The sequence below is a fragment of the Octopus sinensis genome, unplaced genomic scaffold (assembly GCF_006345805.1).
Source record: "Octopus sinensis unplaced genomic scaffold, ASM634580v1 Contig01902, whole genome shotgun sequence".
Taxonomy (NCBI): Eukaryota; Metazoa; Mollusca; class Cephalopoda; order Octopoda; family Octopodidae; genus Octopus; species Octopus sinensis.
The window spans coordinates 59,977-69,972 of NW_021825194.1; positions in this window are offsets into that span (position 1 = coordinate 59,977).

Below are 9,996 nucleotides of genomic sequence, written 5' to 3' on the forward strand. Positions count from 1 at the left end.
GGGCTTTGAGCAGGCCAATCCATAACAATAACCTTTTCAGCCTTGAGGAAGTTCATGACCCTCTTAGCCTTGTGACATGGGGCATTGTCCTGCATGAATATAGGTGGTCGCTTAGTTGAATTTCTCAGTACAGGCAAGACATGATCTTTTACAAGTTGTTTATAAACTCCTGCATTTACCTTTCCATGTAATCGCAGCAAAGGGCCCACAACATCTCCAGATATCATCCCCCAAACCATGACACTTCCTCCACCGAATTTAACACTAGTCTTAAGGCATTTAGGTGACAATTTTTCACCTGCTTTTCGACGAACCATCTGAACCAAATAACATAGACTTAGATTCATCACTGAAATGCACCGTTTGCCATTTTTCTTGAGACCACAACACATGTTCGGTTGCAAAGGTAAGATGACACTTTTTTTATTCTTGGAGCTGATCAGTGGCTTCACTGCAGGTGCTCTTGCTTGTAGGTCATGTTCAACTAAAGGACGAGACACAATTTTTCGAGATAAAGTTTTCTTCAGTACAATGCTTATTTCCCGAAAAACAGCTGCAGTAGTTTTAAATCTGTCTTTTTTAACCAACTTTACCATAGCACGATCTTCTCTTTTGGTCGTTTTTTCTTGGCCTACCTGTAGACTTTCTTGCTTCACACGAACCACAATCATCGTAGACCTTAAGAATACCGTGAACAACACTTTTTGACTTGTTAACAATCTTTGCAATAGACCTAATACTTAAATTATCCTTCTTTCGAAGCTTAATAATCTGCTGACGAATTGGTAACAAAGTACACTGCAGATATTCTTACTAATGTTTAGTAAACGAACTGTCACGTAAACAAATTCAAAACATTAGAGTTCGACATTAAATATACTAAAACATGGAGTAAAAGCAACCGTTCTGATAATTTTGGCCGCCATGGGTTTTGCAGTAAATCACTAAATCATCCATAACTTTTTTTATTATCCTCTCAAATTACACCAAAATCTCAGACAATAACAACTAATATCGTATTTATTGTCTGGGAAAATTATAGAATATAAAATAACTTTGATAAAAACTTATACCTACTTTTCTGACGAAAACAGAATGTGATTAACTTGACACTGGATGGTGACCATAGCTGAGAGCAATAGTCAAAGTGGCTTAGGATAAGTGTCCTCCAGAGGACCATCATAGTTTCCTGGTCTCTTGTTCTAAAGGTTCTAAGAATCCATCCGGTCAGCCGCCTACATTTCATTGCCAATTTAGCAACATGCACGTGAAAGGTTGCATCATCACTCATGGAAATACCCAAGTCTCGCACTGATTGTGCCTCTGGGATGGATTGCAATCCCTCCAGGTCCAGTGTATTTATTGGGTATTGCATTTAGTTTTGCATGCTGATAGCATAAAGCTTGAAACTTTTCAGCATTGAACTGCATGCTATTCTTTTCAGCCCACTTGTATATTTTGTCCAGCTCACATTGCAGGTGCATAGTGTCTTCAGGGTTCTGTATTGCCTGTGAAACTTTTGTATCATCTGCATAACTTGTGATCGTGGCTCTCTGCGTGGCTGAGGGCATGTCTGAGAGGGTCATTATGAACAGCGGTGGTTCCAAAACAGTGCCTTGCGGAACACCGCTCACTATTTGCGTGTTATTGGAGGAGGCCCCATTGGCTACTACCACCTGACTTCTATCCTTCAGAAAGTCATGAAGCCATTCTCCCAATTGTCCAACTATGCCAAGATCACGCAGTTTGTGACATATCATTCCATGATCGACTTTATCAAAGGCCTTTGCAAAGTCGAGATATATGGCTTCCACATTTGAGTGGTTGAGCAGTCGTTTCAGCACCCAGTCATAGTGTTGTAGGAGCTGAGTTAGGCAGCTTCTTCCTGGTCGGAAACCATGTTGGGTGTCAGGCAGCAAGTCATTTTCTTCAAGGAAGGTGATTAGTTTCCTTCTGACTATTCGTTCCATGACCTTGCTGATGTGTGAGGTCAGAGAGATAGGTCTGTAGTACTTGGCCTCCGCTCTGCTACCTCCTTTATGAATAGGGCATATTTTACCTTCCTTCAGTTTTCTTGGAAGTTTGCCAGTTGCAAAGAAGCTCTGAAAGAGGAACTGCAGTGGTCTTGCTAGGACTCTCTTACATACTTTTAGAAGGATTGCTGGGAATCCATCGGGGCCAGTAGCTGAGTTTGTTTTCATTTCATCTATAGCCTTTATTACATCGTCTTCCTTTATATTGATGTAATCAATCATCACTGCCTCTGATTTTATATCTGCAGTGGTAAAGAAGTCAGTTGGATTGCTGACTTGAAAATGCCCTAGGGGTGGAGTGAAAATACTCTTGAATTGCTCATTTAGTATTTCACTTATCCTCATTGGATTTCCTGTGAGTGTGACATCCTTTTCAAGGAGTGGCCCTATCCTACAGTGCACCGTAGCTGTTTCTTTGGCATACTTGTAGAAAGCTCTAGGGTTAGATTTTATGTTGTCTATAGCCCAGGCTTCTTTGTCTGCTCTTTCTTTTTCATGGAAGAGTTGCAGACATTTTTCAATTTCCAACAGTTTTATTTTCAGGCGGGACTTTTCACTGCTTTCAATTTGTTTGTTGAGGCGATTTGAAACTTTTGTACGTCGTCTCATTAGAATTTTCCTCTCTCTGGGGATTTTGTTCTTGTGTACAGTGGCCTTTCTCTCTGGGACACATTTGTGGCCTATGGCTTGCATTACAGACATGAATTGTTGAAGTATCATATCGATGTCTGGCGAGGAGAGACATTCAGGCCAGTTTTATTTGAGGATCTCTTTCTCAATTTGTTTCCAGTTTGCCTTATGGAAGTTCAAGCTGGAAAGATTCTGAGAGTTTCTTGTAGACTGCATGCTTTTCTTTGGCCCGTACATGGTCAGCTCAACCATGTTGTGATCCGAGACTAATGTCGGTGTCACTATCACATTATGGATGAGATCCATATTATTTGTGAAGCAGAGATCCAGTATGTTACCTGCCTGGTTGATTGGAGTATTATTTGCTCCATGTACAGAGTGTTGATGAGGTTCAGGAGGGACCTCGCCTGTCCTTGTTCGCATCGTGTCATTCCTGGGAGAGAAAGGCCCTCGGGCCATCTGACATTGGGCAGGTTGAAGTCTCCCATAAGAAATACACTTATGTGTTGTTCTAATGTGACTAGAAGTTCTACTTTTATAAGGCAGTCTTCAAACTTGCCTACATGGCTTGGGGTATCCGGAGGGCGATATGTAGCACATATAACTACACCAAGTTGCCTTATATGTACAATTAGTGTGTCACACACCGAATTTGAGTATGACAAAAGGACCTGGGGTGTGAGGTCCTCGCGGATGTACATAGCAACTCCTCCATGACTCCTTTCTTTTCTGTCGGTCCGTAGTACAACATACTGTGGTATGTGTATTTACGCATCTGCTACGTCCGGTTTCAGGTGTGTTTCCGTAAGTGCTATGCATAAAGCTTGATTGCATGCAAAAAGGTCTCTCAAGAACGGGATTTTTGTATGTATATATATATATAATATATATATATATATATATATATATATATTATATATATATATATATATATATCTCGGGGTCGTGGGTTCGTGCCCCACGTTGGGTGCCATTATTTAAATGGCGGTGCCCCAGCATGGCCACAGCTCATTAGCTGAAACTGGAAAAAATCAAAAAAATCAAAATCGTATATATATATATATATATATATATATATATGTATGTATGTATGTATGTATATATATATATATATATATATATATATATATATATATATATATATATATATATATATATATATATATATATATATATATATATATATCTTATTATAAAAGGCAGATTTTATCTGCCTCCCTTTGGGAGTTATAGAAATCTACAATATAGGATTTCTTCAATTACAATTTACCTCGCATTTTTGAGAGTACAATGCATCGCGTCATGCCAGGTCCAGTTTTTAAAATTTAAACTCCAATTAACCAAAATTTACAGAAAACTCACATTCTGGTGTGTGTGTCAAATGCTTTTCTTAGTCTGGTTTACACCACACGCAAACGCACACACACAGTGGGCAACGAATAAAATGAAAGTAAATAGCGACACAGTGATTTGAGGAAGACTAAAGTGAAAGTATTCTGTCTATGACGCTGATAGATACATGAGTAAAATGTATGGGAAGCTAAGAGCTAAGAGTGAGTGAAAATGTTCTTGGAAGAGAGTAATTAGTAATAAAGTAAACATACACTCATACATACATACATACATACATACATACATACATACACACACACACACACACACACACATACATACACACACACATACATACATACACACATACATACATATACATACATACATACATATACATACATACATACACACACACATACACACACACACAGTATTGAAGCTTGAGAACAATCAGATACATTTGCAACACATCTGTTGAAAATATTATTGTTCACACACATACATATACATATATACATACAGACAGACAGACAGATAGACACACACACACACACACACATGATCCAGCATGGCCACAACCCCAAGGCTGAAACATATAAAGAATAACAGAATATAAATGTGTGCAAAGTACAAGAAATATTAATGCAGTATATGGGGATTGGACAATAAGCGTAAGGCAGTGTCAATGGTGGTTCCAGAAATCCCGAGCCATAAACTACAGCCTAGAAGACGAGCCTCATCCTGAAAGATCTGTAGAACTCGACAAGGACATCCTGAAAACCCTGGTGGAACAAAATATCATCGTAACTGTTGAGGAACTAGCAGAGAAGCTTGGATTTGGTCATTCAACCATTCATTGACACCTGTGTGCTATCGGAAAAGTCAGCAAATTGGGTCAATGGGTTCCTCACGAACTTTCCGAGTCTAATTGCATGCAGAGAGTGAATGTATGCTTTTCTTTGCTGTCATATCTCACCACTACTGCGCTATGTATATCTATATATATAAAACTGTAGTTGTGTGAGTGTCTGTCCCCTTCGATTTAGATTCCTAACTACTCCCACATTTTGCGGTACAGTTTAACCAAATTCGGGTAGCTTATAGTCGTGATTCATATCGAGCCCGTCTGAATATTAGCGCGCGTCTACGATGAGTCTACGATTTTAAAAATAATTTAACATCATTTTTTATTCCATTTTAATGCATAATTTTTCGTGTGTCGATGGCGGCGGAGTTGGCGTCCACGCTCACACCTGCACCTGTGGGGAAGGGAGTGTAAGGAAATCAACGTCGTAATGCGTTGTCAAGGAGACCAGTGTTCTTTTAGAACAACGACTTCATGGCTTGAAGACACCAAAACAGAAATGGCTAAGAAAGCGTCTACATGAGTCTACGATTTAAAAAAAAAATTACCATCGTTTTTTTTTCCATTTTAATGCATTTTTCGCTATTATATAAGGGAAGTAACTCTCTAAAAATGTCTACGATGAGTCAACGATTTAAAAAAAATTTACCATCATATTTTTTCCATTTTTAATGCATTTTTTGCTATTTTTTGGCTATAACTCTCTAAATATGCTTATATAGTTATTTCCCTTACAAACCCGAGCAACACCGGGCGATACTGCTAGTATATATATATATATATATAATATATATATATATATATATATATATATATATATATACGGTTTAAGTAATTGAGATTCAAGTGAGTTCTAATGAATTCACTTGAATATGGTCCTTAACTAGGATGCACCGGAAATCTATATGGTGTTAACCATACGACAAAGTGGGGTGATTACAAATAGGAAAAAAGCAACAAGAATGGATCAATATATCGGTACAATTGTTTCGTACGAGGACATCTTTAATAAAGCGACAAAAATTGCAGTAAATATAGGTGGCTCGTACTCATCAGCCGAAAAAACATCAGAGATTCCCAAACATCAAAAGGGGTAATGTTACACTTATGAAACACCATGGAAAATTCTATAAAAGTGAGAATTTAGATAACATAATTGTTTTTTTAAGAGTTCAATTAGTATTATACAGGTTATTAAAAAGTTTTTTCAAAACATCCTAGTTTTCCAAAGAATGATGATACTAATGAGGGTGTGAGTTTAACTGCATTGAAGAAAGTTCGATTCCTGGAGATCCGATGAAAGGTCTTGAACTTACAGAATATGTGCTTGTCCATATATGGTTCATAGTAAATTGTTAATCAAGCTATGTGAAGAAATTTTGGATACAATCGTGCAAAATTTCTGAGAACTGCTGTATTATAATCCGAGTAAGAAGCAAAGCGACAGTCTTTTCGTGTAGAGGAACAGATTGTTATTGAAATTTACAAGAATCACAGAGCTAAGGAAGAAAGTTGAATTTTACCAGTTACTGCTATTAATTGCTATAAAAAGAGGGAACGGGAAGCTAAAAGGGAGGGACACAAGTTGTTACTATAAGAAAACATCTAAGCTTATTTGGTGCAAAATTCGAACTGAGGTCATTTAATTTATTTCTTTATTTATTAATGTTACTATTAATAGGTTGTCAGGTTACAATGAGAGGTCAGAAGAAAAGAAAAGAAAAAGAAAAAAGGAGTTATTTTCTAATGAAACCATACAATTATATTATATTATATTATATTATATTATAATAGGTTTGGGATTAGCAGAATTAGTTATTAGTGTAAAAGAAACTAAGAAGTTTAACTAACTAATTTCCTATAAGTAGGTTAAAGTGAAATAGACTAAGAAATAGAAAGAAAAAAATTTAAATTATCTACATAGTCTAATAGAATTAAATCAAATAACTTAAATCAATAAGTATCACCAAGTACAGTTAGAGAGAGAATATAATCATAGCTAGTTAGATCGTATCTGTCTAATTAAATATATAATATAATATATGTAGGAGTAAAGTTTAATTCAAAGTGATTTTATACAAAGTGATTTTAATATATACTGTTATCAATTAAACCATCATTTAAAATATTTAAGAGTCCTAGTTCGAGCGTGGATACAAGAAATTCCTAATTCAATCCTGCTGTTCAATAAAATTTCATTATTTTTTCTATACTTTAATATTTCAAATGTTTCCATGGAGCAAGGTGGACAACCTACTCTGCTATTTTAATAGGGTATCGCTCTTCTAACTAATTCCCAATTAAGGTTATATTTGATATTATTGTCTTTTAGTTCCCAAATTTTACTAGAAAGAGTGGTGCTATCAGCTTTATGACGTAATCTGAAGGAGGAAAGATGATTAGTAAATATTTTCTTAAAGTTTATGGTACATCCTACATAAGTGAATTTATTATTATCTGTGGTTATGGAGCATTTGCAAATTATGTTATTTAACCCACATAAACTAGGCGCCGGGCATTTTGATTTAATTCTACAGTTACATCTAGGGGAATTATAATTTGAGGATAGAAGTCTCATACTACTGTTGCTCGAAACATTGCGGGTATATTTTTCATGGTTTTGGTTATTGCTGCTATCTAAAATAATGTTATCATTATTGTAGTTAATATTATTATCTAAAGTAGTATTATCATTTATTGGTATTCTTACATTTTCATTTGGTTCTATAACCCTACTTTCATTATTAATAATGTTATCATTATTGTAGTTAATGCTATTATCTAAAGTAGTATTATCATTTATCGGTATTCCTACACTATCATTTGGTTCTATAACCCTACTATCATTATTAATATTGTTGATGCTGTTAGTATTGTTGTCGGTATTGTTTTCTAAATGTGTAGTGTTATTGCAGATAACATTGCTGTCCTCATTCACTGTACTTACATTCCTGGTATTATTAGCAATTCTATAGCTATTGGTTATACTTATTATATGACATTCATTATTCACATTCTTATTCACATTCTTCTTCACTAATGGTTCGTTCACTTGTCTGTGTTCCAACGGGGTGGTAAAGATACTTTTGAACTGGTCATTCAGCATCTCACTGATCTTAGTTGGACTGTCTGTGAGGGAGCCATCCTTTTGGAGGAGGTGTCCTATCTTGCAGTGTACTGACACTGTTTCTTTTGTGTAATGAAAGAAGGCCTTTGAGTTTGATTTAATGTTTTTGTAACCCAGGCTTCTTTGTCTGCTTTCTCCCTCACATAGGATTGTTGTAGCCTTTTTTCGATCTCCATCAGTGTTTTTAGGCGGGACGTTTCGCTACTTTTGGGATGTTGGTCAAGACGATTTGCAACCTTCGTCCGTCGTTTCATGAGGATCTCCCTGTCTCTTGGAATCTTGCTCCTATTTGTTTTGGCCTTGTGCTCTGGGACATATTTCTGGCATACGGCTTGCACAGGAGACATGAAACATTCTAGTTTCATGTCAATGTCTGGTGTGGAGAGACATTCCGGCCAGTCCTCTCTGAGGATCTCTTTTTGGATCGATTTCCAATCTGCTTTGTGGAAGTTCAGATTGGAGAGATTTCGGGTGCTTCCTTTAGGCTTTATGTCTCTAGTTACTTTCGGCCCAAACATAGACAGCTCTATTATGTTGTGATCCGAAACTAATGTCGGTGTCACTTTCACATCATGAATGATGTCCATATTGTTCGTGAAGCAGAGATCCAGAATGTTATTCGCCCTAGTTGGTTTGAGTACAACTTGCTCCATGAATAAGGCGTTGGTGAGGTTGAGCAGGGACTCCACCTGTACTTGCTTGCAATGATTCATTCCTGAGAGTATGAGACCTTCGGGCCATTTGACGTTGGTGAAGTTGAAATCACCCATAAGAAATATGGTCACGTGGTGTTCCAGATTCATGAGGATTTCTTTAATTCTTGTGAGGCAATCTTCAAACTTGCCTATGTGATTTGGAGCATCCGGTGGGCAATATGTATTGCATATGACTATATTATGTTGTCTTATGTATACAATTAAAGTGTCACATACTGAATTTGAGTATGTCATTAAGACCTGGGGTGTGAAGTCATCTCGGATGTATACAGCAACTCCACCATGGCTCCTTTTCCTTCTGTCTGTTCGCAGTATGGCATAGTTTGGTATGTGTACTTCTGCGTCCTCTATATCAGGGCTGAGGTGAGTTTCCACGAGTGCTATGCATAGGGCTTGATTGCATGGATCATAAGAACATTCAGAACCAGAGATAAGGAAACCATGATGGTCCTCTAGCGGACATTCGTCCTCATTACTGCTCACAGCTATGGTTACCCACCGGTGTGAAATTAACAGCGGACCTTGAAGCAAACCAGATAAGATTCGCGAAGATCGTCTCTTTGCAACAGCTCAGCTGCTGGGAAAGGTTGAAACAGCTAAGACTCTACTCCCTGGAGAGAAGACGGGAGAGGTATGCAGTAATATATGTCTGGAAGATCCTGGAAGGAATTGTGCCAAATTTTGGCATTGTAAGCTACACCAATGCTAGAACGGGATGACACTGCATAGTGTCAAAGATCCCAGCAATGCCATCACGCTTCAGGACCAACTACTGCAACAGCCTGGATTTCAAGGGCCCACAGCTTTTTAATATTCTCCCAAAGAGTCTGAGGAACTTGCACAAAGTAGATGTAGCGGTTTTTAAATCAAAGCTGGACATCTTCCTGTCGAGAGTCCCAGATGAACTTACCTCACGGCAACAGGTGCAAATGAGAGTAGCTATATCAAACTCCATTCTTCACCAAGTGACACATATTACAGGAGGTTCTTCGTAATAACAGTGTAGCACAAAACGGCGGTGCATCAGCATGGCTGCAGCTCTGAGCTGAAACAAGAAAAAAAATGTATATATATATATATATGTATATATATATGTATATGTGTATATGTATATATATATGTATATGTATATATGTTTATATGTATATATATGTATATGTATATATATTATATATATATATATATATATATATGAAAATGGAGAAATAAATTAATTTCGTTCATCAACTTACGATATTACAATTTCATAACATTTATAAATTAAACAAATGGGAACATCAAAATGAAACA